The following is a 12,658-nucleotide window of genomic DNA, read 5'->3' on the forward strand; positions in this document are numbered from 1 at the left end:
CTTTGCAGGCAGATTCTTTACCATCTGAGCCACCAGGAAAGCCCTGGATGACCAGGGAAGTCTGTTACTGAAGGTGGGGTGTTGACATCTCCAGGTATTATCATTGACTTGGCTGTATTTCCCTTGCTCTGTGCTGTCTTTACAGCTGGGTAGTATTCCTTGGTCTCACTAAATCCAGCCATTCTCTTGCATGATGTTTTTTTCCCTCCCTTAATTGAAATATAGTTGATTTACAACGTGTTAATTTCAGGTGTACAGCATAGTGATTCAGTTATACACACAGAATATACAATAATAATACATTGTTCTTTTTTAGATTATTTTCCATGAAGGGTTATTATAAGATACTGAAAATAGTTATGTGTTCTATACAGTGGGTCTGTGTTACTTACTTTATATATAGTAGTATGGATATGTTAATCCCAACCTCCTAATTTATCTTCCCCCTCCCACCCCTCTATCCTCTTTGGTAATCATGAATGTGTTTTCTGCACGCGGTTTTAGGTCGTTTCTTGTTTTCTCCACCTTGGAGGTTGACAGATTTGTGCATCTGCTAGATTAAGGGCTGATCCCTGGAAGGGGGCTGCTGTCCTGAAAAGAGGGCAGACTTAGAATCTTCTTGCCAGAGACCTTCTGGGAGTGCCAGGGGGTGACATCCCCCTCCATCCCCATCCCTTGTGAACGATCCTGTGGAACAGGGCCCCACGTGTGCCAGGCACTGGGCTTCATGTGACTCGTCCTTCTAGTCCTGCCTGCCAATGACCTGATGGGCCAGGCACTGTTTTTTTCCCTCATTTTTAGTTGCTAAATCGTGTCCAACTCTTTTGCGACCCCATAGACTGTAGTCTGCCAGGCTTCTCTGTCCATGGGATTCTCCAGGCATGAATACTGGTGCAGGGCCTTGTGGGCTGTGAGGGGGAGGACAGGTGTGCAGGAATCTACAGGTGATTTTTCTATTTGTTTTAATCTGGCTGCGCTGATTAATCTAAGTTGCAGCACGAGGGATCTTTAATTGTGGCATGTAGGATCTGGTTCCCTGACCATGGATCGGACCCAGGCCCCCCTGTGTTGGGAGGGTGGAGTCTTAGCCGCTGAACCACCAGGGAAGTCCCTCCAGGTGGGTTTTAAGCGTGCGCAGCATGATCTGGCCTACGGTTTGAAAAACCCTCTTTGCCTGCTGCCTGAGAACATCAGGGATGGCCTGGGAGACAGGGGTGTGGGGATGTGACTGTGACCTTGGGACTTAGTCTAAGGCTGTTGGGACTGAGCAGAGAGAAGGGGTGCATTTGTGTATGTTGAAGTCAGGATTCGATGAGAGATGGGCTCTAGGGATTGGGAAAGAGAGCACCTGGGGAAGGGCTTCCTGTTCTGTGTGACACTGTGCTCCTGCTCTGCCTTGGCCGATGTGATGTGACCCCCCATCACGCTGGAAGATGAGGGAGCATACTCATCCCGAGGCCAGTCGTCTACCCTCTTGCTCTTTTAATTTTGTTGTTAAATAATTTTATTAATTTATTTGGCTATGCTGGGTCTCCGTCGCTGCACGGGCTTTTCTCTAGTTGTGGTCGGTGGGGGGTTACTTTCTAGTTGTGGCGTGCAGGCTTCTCATTGCGATGAGAAGCTTCTCATGGCTTCTGCTGTTGCAGAGCACAGGCTGTAGGGCTCAGTAGTTATGGCACATGGGCTTAGTTGCTCTGCAGCATGTGGGATCTTCTCGGACCAGGGATCAAACCCGTGGCCCCTGCATTGGGAGGCGGATTCTCCACCTCTGAGCCACCTTCTTGCTTGAAGGAAGCCTGCAAGGAGAATGGTTCTGGAATGCCGGGAGTGGCGTGGGGCGCTGCCCCGCCTTCCTTTCCATGTGTTTACCAACACCCTGCCCCTGGGGTCAGTTGGGCCCCTCTGGGTGGTAGACCTCTGCAGAGCTAGAAATCCCACGTGGCTGACCCCGCCCAGGGGCTGCAGTTTCGCAGGAGCACCCAGTACCTCCGTGCACCTGCGCTGTCTCCTCCCACCCTCACCACATCCCGTCTTACAGATGACACAAGGCCTGGGAAGTGAGTGACCTTGCTGGCAGGGTCATACAGGTCAGGCCCCCCTGCTGCAGTGTAGAGGCGCCAGGAGGTGGAGTTGAGAGCTCGGTTTTCCAGTTACCCGTGGTTTCCTCATCACCCTTAAAAATGTGGCTTGGCTGACCAGTGGCTTTGGAGCCTCACTACAACTGAAAAGTAACAAATTAGAATTCTCTGGCCATCCAGCGGTCAGGACTTGGCGCGTTTACTGCTGTGGCCCAGGTTCAGTGCACGGTTGGGGAACTAAGATTCCGCAAGCCTCATGGTGTGGCCAAAAAAACACTTACAAATTCGTATTTGCTTCTTATAATGTTGTTGTTTGTTGTTCAGTCATTAAGTTGTGTCCCACTTTTTGCAACCCCATGGACTGCAGCACGCTAGGCTCCCCTGTCATTCACCATCTCCTGGAGATGCCATCTAACCGTTTCATCTTCTGTTGCCCCCTTCTCCTCCCGCCTTCAATATTTCCCAGGATCAGGATCTTTTCCAGTGAGTCGGCTCTTCACATCAGATGGCCGAAGTATTGGAGCTTCAGCATCAGTCCTTCCAATGAATATTCAGGACTGATTTCCCTTAGGATTGACTGGTTGGATCTCTTTGCAGTTTAAGGACTCTCAAGAGTCTTCTCCAGCACTGCTGCTGCTGTTGCTAAGTCACTTCAGTCGTGTCCGACTCTGTGCGACCCCATAGACGGCAGCCCACCAGGCTCCCCCGTCCCTGGGATTCTCCAGGCAAGAACACTGGAGTGGGTTGCTATTTTCTTCTCCAATGCGTGAAAGTGAAAAGTGAAAGTGAAGTCGCTCAGTTATGTCCAACTCTTAGCGACCCCATGGACTGCAGCCTACCAGGCTCCTCCATCCATGGATTTTCCAAGAGTACTGGAGTGGGGTGCCATTGATTCAAAAAATTATAAAATGGGGTTTCCTGGTGATTCAGTGGTTAAGACTCCATGCTCCCAATGCAGGTGGCATGGGTTCAATCCTTGGTTGGGGAACTAAGATCCTGTATGCCTCATGGCACAGCCAAAAAGAAAAAGTTATAAAACACCAAAATCCAAATGGCATCGGAGATTATAAAATAGATGGTTTTCCGTTCTCACTCTATCGGCGACCTCCATTAAGACCTCAGGAGGTCACCTTCATGCTTACTGTCCGTCCACAGGCAGAAGGAAAAAATTGGAGCACACAAACCGTTCTGCCTGTCACACTTTGCTTTTAGTGATGTGGCCTGGATTGCTCCCTGGGACAGTTCCAAGCCTGATTTAGCCAATTCCCTGCTGATGGACCTCTAGGTGGTTGATGGGCTTCACTCCAGAAAGCACTGCCCCAGGGAGTAGCCGTTCTTGCAAACCCGCTCAGGGAAACCTGAGGGCCGGGACAGGGGCTGTCAGAAGAGGACAGTCAGGCCTCTCAGGGAGGTGACATCTGAGTTGAGTCCTGAGTGACCAGAGGAAGCCAGGATTGTGGACAAACTGAGGAGGGGGAGTTGGAAGTCATTCCAGGTGGAGAATGAGCATGTGCAAAGGTCCTGAGGCAGGAGTTGCTTTGGCCTGCTTGCTCTATTTTATCACCAGTGTGGCCAGAAGGAATGAGCGAGCTGAAGGTAGGGGTGAGGGCAGAGAAGGATGGGATGATTGCTCAGGGCTTGGAGGCTACTGCGGGGCGGGCGGGGGTGGGTGTGCTTTGAGCAAAGGTGGGATGTGATCTGACTCATACTGTGTTGAGTTTTTCCTTTTTGTTTTTGCTGTTCAGTAGCTAAGTTGTGTCCGACTCTTGAGACCCTGTGGATTGCAGCACGCCAGGCTTCCCTGTCCTTCCCTATCTCCCAGAGTTTGCTCAAACTCATGTCCATTGAGTTGGTGATGCCATCCAACCATCTTGTCTTCTATCGCCCCCCTTCTCCTCCTGCCTTCAGTCTTTCCCAGCATCAGGGTCTTTTCCAGTGAGTCAGCTCTTCGAATCAGGTGGCCAAAGTATTGGATCTTCAGCTTCAGCATCAGTCCTTCCAATGAATATTCAGGATTGATTTCCTAGTAAGAACTCTTGCAGACCTTTCAGTCTACTTTACCTCACTTGGCAAATGAAGAAACTGAGGTACACAGGTATGACCTGACCTGCACAGGTTGTCTGGAGTGGAAGTGGTCCCATCTGGATGCTAACCGGGGGCTGAGAGGCCCAGCGCCAGGGCCGCTTCCTGCCTTTGCCCCTGGCCTGGCCATCTGGGCACAGAGCAGGTGACCTGATGGCTGAGTGCCAGGGGCGGGGCGGCCCTGGAACCTGCAGGATTCCTGAGCAGGGAGGAGCCTGCTGGGAATATTGTGAAGGGTGGCACCTGGGAGTGGGATTGTGAAAGCCAGTGAGGGTGTCCACGACCTGTCCCATTGTCCCATTGCCATCCGGACTCAACCTCCTTGCCTGTACAATGGCAGGTTTGGCCTTTCATGCTGTAAACATCGGACCCCTGCCTCATGCTGGGCTCTGTGCCTGGGAGCTGGGGAGAGACTAGGGAATGTGCTAGATGGAGGACCTTTGCCCCACAAAGCTGCCACTCTCCTGAAGGGCAGTGGGTGGGAAGGAACAGACCACAACCATGTGAGCAAATCAACAAGCTGGAAGGAGGCAGTTACGAGTAGAAATAAGAATTGAGCAGGATGGTGGGTGATGGAGGGGGAGCTGCTTCATATCGGTGGTGGAGCAGGGAGGAGAGAGGCCAGGAGTTGCCAGCTGACTGTGTGAACGCTGTAGGGAGAGGATTCCAGGTCCATGGAGCGGCCAGTGCAAAGGCCCTGAGGTACACTGTGCCTGATGGGCTTGGTGAACGTGGAGGAGGCCAGTGTGGCAGGAACCAAGTGAGCGAGGGCATGATGGGAGGAGGTGACGGCAGCAAGGTGGCTGGGAAGATGATGCCAGGAAAGTCACATGGGCTGTAAGAAGGACTTGGACTCTTTTTCCCCCTTGGCTGTGGCCTGTGGCATGCGGCGTCTTCAGTCCCCAACCAGGGATCAAACCCATGCTCCTTGCAGTGGAAGCAGGAGTCTTAACCACTGGACCATTAGGGAAGTCCCCAGGACCTGGACTTTTAACCTGCGTGAGGTAGGAGTCCTGGGAGGGCTCTGAACAGAGGGGAGTCATGCCTAACTTGGTGTCCACAGGTGGCCTGTGGCTGCTCTGGGAACAGTGTAGGGGTGAGGGGCAGCCACTGGTGGGCCAGGCAGGAGGCCTAGGGTATGGGGGGAGGGGGCCCATTCAGGCTCCATTCGGAGGTGGAGCTGACAGGACTTGCCTCTGGGCGGGGTGGGAGACAAGAGGCAGGAGGGGTCCTGTGGTCTGAGTCGGGTGTAACCACACTGCCTGCCCCTGGGGTTGACCAGAACACACAGTGGCACCTGCCATGGGACAAGGAGGGCAGGCGGGTGACCGATGGTTACTGTTGGCTGGTGTCGAGAGGGGACATGGGCGAGTCAGGGAGCAGGGCTGGGACCAGTGGGGTGTGCAAACTGGATGCTATAGCCTTGGAGACTGAGTCGTGATGACCTCTGTTTCTGTTCTAGTAATACCACAAAGAGGCCCCCTGGGTGGGTGAAGGGGGGCAACTAGGGGCTCTGCTTCATTGGTGTCCCACCCAGGTTCCCCTCCTGATTCTGCTGCTTCCTTTCTGAGTGACCTGGGCAGGTCCTGAAACAGAGCCTTAGTCGACCTACCTGTGAAATGGGAGTTTCGGCCCTGACAGCATTCCTTTGGCATTGCTAGAGGGTTTGTTGTTGAGTCCCTCAGTTGTGTCTGACTCTTTGCACCCTATGGACTGTAGCCCTCCAGGCTCTTCTGTCCATGGGATTTCCCAGGCAAGAATACGGGAGTGGGTTTCCATTTCCTCCTCCAGGGAATCGTCCCTACCCAGGGATCAAACCCACGTCTCCTGCATTGCAGGCAGATTCTTTTCTGTCTGAGCCACCAGGGAAGCCCAGAGGGTTTACTGAGATGTTACTCAGAATGGATTAGAGCTGGGCTGGGTGGGCAGCCCAGGGTTCCCTGTATGATAGCCTGAGAGAGGGGGTTGGTATTACTCTGGCACGTGGGGCTCCTAGCCAGGAGTTCTTCCTGTGTCTGGCTTTGGGCTGATGTCTCTAAGCCACACTGAGGCTTAGGGTGACCCCATGAGGATTTTTTTTTGGCTGTACCTTGCAGCATGCAGAACTTCTCAGACTAGGGATCAGACCCGTGTCCCCTGCAGTGGAAGCGTGGAGTCTTAACACCTGGACCAGCAGGGAAATCCAGCCTGGTGAGGATTTGATTATGAGGGAGGGATGGATCTCAGTTTGAGCCCTTGCCTGGGCCCTCACAGGCTCTGGATTCGGGCTGGTTCATCCGCTGCTAGCTTCTCTGTTTACCCTCTCTGGGGGTCTTCTTGGTTTCTATTGTCCCGTGTCTCCACCCTTCTGGGGGTGGGGAGAGGGTGGAAATCAAAGGGCTGCAGGAGAGGCCTTGTGCTCCCTTCAGATCTGAACACACAGCCGGGCTTCTGAGTGGCCCACAGCTCCTCCTGCTGCTGTGTCTTTCCCTCTCAGCCCCCACTGCTTTTCCAAGAGCCCACGGCACCTTCTCGGGAGAGGTGGCCCGTCTTAGGGCCTGGAGACCGAGGCTCCGAGGGTATCGTGACTCGCCCCAGGTCATGCATCCTGATGATGGATGGTGTCCTTCCATCCCATAGACGGCAGGACCAGTGCCCAGAGAGGACAGAGTCTTGCCCAGGGTGGAGCAAATCTGGGCGTTGAACCCAGGTTGTCTGGCTCCAGAGTCCACTCAGCATTGCATGAGCACCTGCTTTATGACAGGGCTTCCCAAGTGGCTCCGTGGTGAAGAATCCACCTGTCAAACAGGAGATGCTGGTTTGATTGCTGCATGGGGAAGATCCCCTGGAGAAGGAAGTGGCAACCCATTCCAGTGTTCTTGCCTGGAGAATCCCATGGACCGAGGAGCCTGGTGGAGCTACAGTCCATGGGGTCGGGAAGAGTCGGACACCACTTGAGTGACCAAACGACAGCAGCTGTGTGACAGGCACTGTTCTAGGTGCTGTGGGTCCAGTGGTGACCAGTCTAGGTGACGTCTTGTCCCAACACAGTCCTGGCCCTTTGCTGGAGGCCCTGTTGGTGGGAGTGGGAAGCGGAGGGTGTGCACCTGGGAGGGAGAGGTGCAGTCCGCTGCACCTGCAGAGCCTGAGTGGAAGGGTTTCCTGACAGAGGGAACAGCCTTTGCAAAGGCTTGGAGGCCAGAAGCACAGGGCAGAATCCAACGGCTGAGGGGAGAGGGGCTCAGCTGAAAGGGGGCGGTCCTGGGGGGATGGGCAGGTGAGGGACCCTGTCAAACCTGGAATCAGTCATGTGACCTCTACAGGAGGAAGGCTTGGAGGCCCAGGCCTTTGTTTTAGGAGGATAACCACCTATTACCTGGGAGGAGTAGGGGTCAGATGCCTGGGTCCAGGGCTGGGCCCAGTGGATTAGAGGACAGGGATGGTGCTGAAACTATCCAATAACATTTATTGGAGGGCTTCCCTGGTGGCTCAGTGGTAAAGAATCCACCTGCAATGTAGGAGATGCAGGTTTGATCCCTAAAGCCAGAAGATTCCCCTGGAGAAGGAAATAGCAACCCACTCCAGTATTCTAACCTGGAGGATCCCATGGACAGAGGAACCTGGTGGGCTACTGTCCATGGGGTCGCCAAAGAGTAGGACATGGCTGAGCAACTAAACAACATTTATTGAGCACCTTCTGTGTACCAGAATAAACTACAGATCCTGTTCTGGGGAGCTGACATGGGGAGGCAGACAGGAAACAGATAAGTGGCATGCAGAGTGTTTGTGCTTTGGAAGAAGGTTGGGGGGTTGAAGGGGCTTGGACCTGTGAACAAGAATGGGAGAAATCTCCCCAGGGAGGTATCATTTGAGCCAGAGCTGCAGGGAGCGAGTCATGGGCAGAGGAGGAGCCTGTTTGTCTGGTACCCTGCCGCTCTCTGAGATAAGTGGAATTTTCCCATTGTGCATGCATGCCCAGCCACCGAGTCGTGTCCAACTCTTTTGTGACCCCATGGACTGTAGCCCACGAGTCTCCTCTGTCCATGGGATTTTCCAGGGAAGAGTACTTGAGCAGGTTGTCATTTCCTTCTCTAGGGAATCTTCTTGACCCAGGGAAGGAACCTGCATCTCTTATGTCTCCTGGATTGGCAGGAGGTTCTTTCCCCATTACTAACTAGGAAACCCAAATCAGAGAGGCTGGGAAGCCCGCCCAAGGTCACACAGTACGAAGGGCAGCCTGGGGCACAGTGGCCCTTGCAGCAACAGGGAAGAGAGAGGAGGGACATGAACTCATACTTTGAATCAGAGGGAGGGACTTGGTGTGACCAGTGGAATGTGGGTGGGGTCTGGGACGAGGAAGCCAAAGACTGAGACTTGAAAGTCGCCTCTTGAGAAGTGGACAGTCAGTGTTGCGGCAGAGGGGCCTGAGCGGGTGGGGGTGTGTGTGGCTTCCTTCCACTACCCTGACCAGGAGGGCCCCTAGAATGCCGCTGCTGCTGGCTGCCAGGAAACCCTGTGGGTGGGCCTTAGGGCACAGCTGGACCTTAGGCCTCTCACTGAGCCCCTCGGAGATTTCGGGGGCGTGGGGGCGGGAGGGTGCTTTTTTTTTTTTTTTGGCTGTACCAGATCGTAGGTGCAGCACTTCAGTTGCGTGGCATGTGGGATCTAGTTCCCTGACAAGGCATCAGACCCAAAGCCCCCCGCAATGTAAGCGCAGAGTCTTAGCCATTGGACCATGGGGAAGTCCCTTTTTTGAAGTTTTTATTTTGAATTGGGGTCTAGCTGACTAATGAACATGTTGTGATAGTTTTCAAGTGAACAGCAAGGGGACTCAGCCATACATATACATGTATCCATTCTCTCTGCGGACTGCTTTTCAGGAACTGTTGAGACCGAGGGTGCGTGGTGCAGTCTGAGGCTTCTAGATACACGGTCAGATGGAACCCAGGGCTCCTGGAACTCCCAGCCTGGTGTGCGAGGCCCCCGTGCCCACCCAGCCTCGTCTCTCAGCCTTCTCCCCCTCAGGCTCTGCCTCCTCTGGCCTCTACTAGTCAATCCCACTTGCCACCAAGTCCCAGCCCCAGAAAGCCGCCTTTCCCTGACGAGGGCCCGGAGCACCCATCACACTGGCCCTCATGTTCCTCTGAGGCTCTCATTGTCCATAGTCTGTGGTATCATCATTGTGCTCACGGTGCCTGGGCCCCCGGACGCACCCAGAGCGGTCACAGGACATCATGTGCCAACCCCAGGATCGAAAGCCTAGTCATGGCCAGGGAGATGCCTGCAGCTTCCACAGCAGACGTGCACGCCCAGAGGCTGGGGGCCCGGTGGTCTGAGGCTCACACCCCACGGGCTTCAGTCCACACTCCTGGGTGCCGAGTGACCTCAGTGCCCAGCCTCTGGGCCTAGGGACTTCCATAAAATGAGCTCACAGACCCACCTCATCGGGTATTGTCACGGTTAAATAGCCCGAAAAGCCCTCAGCTTCTTGCCTGGCATACAGGGAGCCCTCGACAAGTGTGAGCTACTCTTAAAATATTTTTTGGAGTCAATAGTCCATGTGGATGATGTGGAATTCAAAGATGTTTCAGAACCTGCCATGACTCTCCCTCCCAACAGGCCCTTGGCCAACCTGGGCTCTGGTTTGAGGCTTTCTATTTACTTAGAAAACACAGACTCGCTTCCACACCTTTTGTTTTCCTTACTTGATACACCCAGAAGGAAGTTCCATGTCAGGAGATAAAAAGCTCTTTTTTGTTGTTATTCTTGGAGTATGTATGTGTGGATGTGTATGTGACTGCAAAGTGACATGAATGGGTCATCATTTATTTAATTAGCCTCCTCCATGGGCTTTAAAGTTCTTTCTGGCTATTGTTTATTCACTAAGTTGAGTTCGACTATGAGGCCCCATGGACCATTGCCTGCCAGGCTCCTCTGTCCATGGGATTTCCCAGGCAAGAATACTGGAGTGGGTTGCCATTTCCTCCTCCAGGGAATCTTCCCAACTCAGGGACTGAACCCATGTGTCCTGCATTGGAGGCGGATTCTTTACCCCTGAGCCACCAGGAAAGCCCTTTAAAATTCTTTAGATCTGAGCTATTCCCCTCTGGGAAACTAAAAAGATGATAATGTGTCCGTGGGCAGATTTTAATGGAGTGTTTTCTCTGTGCTTGAGTGTCTCAATCTTCGTGAGCACATCGCCCTAGATCTCCTTGTACCATGACCTTCCGGGACTGAACTCAGATGTGGCACATTGTCGAATTGTAGATGTACACCTTCATCGTTTTCATTTTTGAAATAAATGCATGCATTGGTCAGATCAAGATAGAGGGTGTTGTCATCTCCAAAAGTCTCCTCCTGCCCCTTGTAGTCAGTTCCCCACCCCACCCCGCCTACCAGGGGAGAGGGGGAACCAACTGCTCTGATTTCTATCAGCGGAGACTCGTTTTGCCTGTTCAAGGTCATGGCTGCCCTGTGACTCAGCAAGAGAAATAAGGCATTCATCAACAAAAGGCAGAGGTGAGAACATTCAAAGTGGCTTTACTTTGTAATGGCCCCAAGCTGGAAGAAGACCCCCAAAGCCACATCAGCTAGTGAGTGGATGATCAGACTGTGGTCCGCTCCTGCAGGGGCTTCCCGGGTGGCTCAGTGGTAAAGAATCCGCCTGCCAAGCAGGAGACATGAGTCCGATCCCTGGATGGGGAAGGTCCCCTGGAGAAGGAAATGGCATTCCAGTCCAGTATTCTTATATGGAGAATCGCATGGACAGAGGAGCCTGACAGGCTACAGTCCATGGGGTCGCAAAGAGTTGGACACAACTGAGTGACTATAACAACGACAACAAATCTGCATCAGTCAGTTAGTGGATGAACAGACCGGTCCATCCGTGCAGCGGCATACCAGTCAGCAAGGAACAGGAGCCGGCTCCAGTCAAACACAACGGCTTGGGGGAGCCCGCCCACGGGACCCTGGGGACTCCGTTCACACGCTGCTGCTGTCTCGTTTGCTCCCTGCCCTCTTACCCCCGTGGTGTGTCTTCTTTGTCCCCAGCATCTCCACTGCTCGGTTGGTGTGAGTAATACTTGAGTGAACAAGCTGGTGACCTTGGCCAGGTTGCAAATCTTCACTGATCCTCACTCTCCTTATCTGCCAAACGGGAGGATGGGAGTCACATTCAGACGGTTACACTGCATGAAGCGGGCGTGATGTGCTCCGAGCAGGGCCGGGGTGGCCCACACATTCTTTGTCCTCTGGAGTGCGGCTCCATGGGTAGCGTGCAAGGTGTGGAGGATTTTGAATGTGCTCTCAGGGGCTGCGGGCTTCATCCTCCAGTGACTCGTTTATGTCCTTGGGACGTTCTCCTCTTCCTCCACGGTTCTTCTCCATCCAGCCTGTCCCCCTGGTCATGGCTGGCTGGCTCCTCAGCTCCTCTGGATTCTGTCCAGTGTCTGTTGAATGCCTTCTGGGTCCCCTGTCTCCTAAACCAGTCCTTATCATCACTCACCTTGACCAATGCAGTCACCTCCCACCTGCCTCTCCACTCCCACCCTCCCTCTTGAAGCTGTCAGTTGTTCGGTCACCAAGTCACATCTGACTCTTTGTGACCTCATGGACTGCAGCACACCAGGCTCCTCTGTCCTCCACTATCTCCTGGGGTTTGCTCACGTCCGTTGAGTCGGTGATGCCACCCAACCATCTCACCTTCTGCTGCCCCCTTCTACTTTTGCCTTTAATCTTTCCCAGCATCAGGAGAAGACAATGGCAACCCACTCCAGTACTCTTGCCTGGAGAATCCCAGAGACAGGGGAGCCTGGTAGGCTGCCATCTGTGGAGTCGCACTGAGTCGAACATGACTGAAGCGACTTAGCAGCAGCAGCAGCATCAGGGTCTTTTCCAGTGAGTCAGCTTTTTGCATCAGGTGGCCAAAGTACTGGAGCTTCAGTTTCAGCGTCAGTGCTTCTAATGAATATTCAGGATGGACTGGTTTGCCCTCCTTGCAGTCCAAGGGACCCTCAAGAGTCTTCTCCAGCACCACAGTTCAAAAGCATCAATTCTTTATAGAAGTGGCCAGAGGGGCACATACCTTTAAAAGCAAATGAGGTAGGGAATTCCCTGGCAGTCCAGTGGTTAAGACTCTGAGCTCCCACTGCAGGGGTTGCAGGGTTCAATTCCTAGTTGGGGAAGTAAGATCCTGCATGCTGTGTGCTGTGGCCAAAAGAAAAGAAACAAAACTTGACTGTCCCTAAACCCCATCAGGTAGCTTTGCTCTAAGAATGATGACCTCTCATTGTGACCTCCAGCATCACCTCACGCACCCCTCTCTGGGCCTGTCCATTCATCCTATTCCAGCCCTGCTCTGCTGCTTGCCAGTAGTACTAGTACCCCCATAGGGCCTCCAGAGCCAACCTGCCTGTGCAGGGTCCCTCATCTCCAAGGCCCCCCTGCCATGTGGTCACTGCCAGATCCCTGTGTCCAGCCAGAGGAGGCCCTGCCTGAGTGTGGTGACCCCACCCACAGTC

The 12,658-nt window shown here is 53.5% G+C and overlaps 1 protein-coding gene and 1 long non-coding RNA gene across 17 annotated transcripts in view; one reads left to right on the top strand and one right to left on the bottom strand.

Moving 5' to 3' along the window:
• The window catches only part of DNM2 (dynamin 2), an 89,981-nt gene that overhangs the window by 16,701 nt on the left and 60,622 nt on the right, over positions 1–12,658 (top strand). The window lies entirely within an intron of this gene.
• Positions 9,744–11,962, bottom strand: LOC133250686 (uncharacterized). Its single transcript, XR_009737399.1, has 2 exons — positions 11,162–11,962; positions 9,744–10,850 (listed from the first exon to the last, which is right to left on the bottom strand). It is a non-coding gene; the product is annotated as an uncharacterized LOC133250686 (long non-coding RNA).

This window comes from Bos javanicus, chromosome 7, assembly GCF_032452875.1.
Source record: "Bos javanicus breed banteng chromosome 7, ARS-OSU_banteng_1.0, whole genome shotgun sequence".
NCBI lineage: Eukaryota > Metazoa > Chordata > Mammalia > Artiodactyla > Bovidae > Bos > Bos javanicus.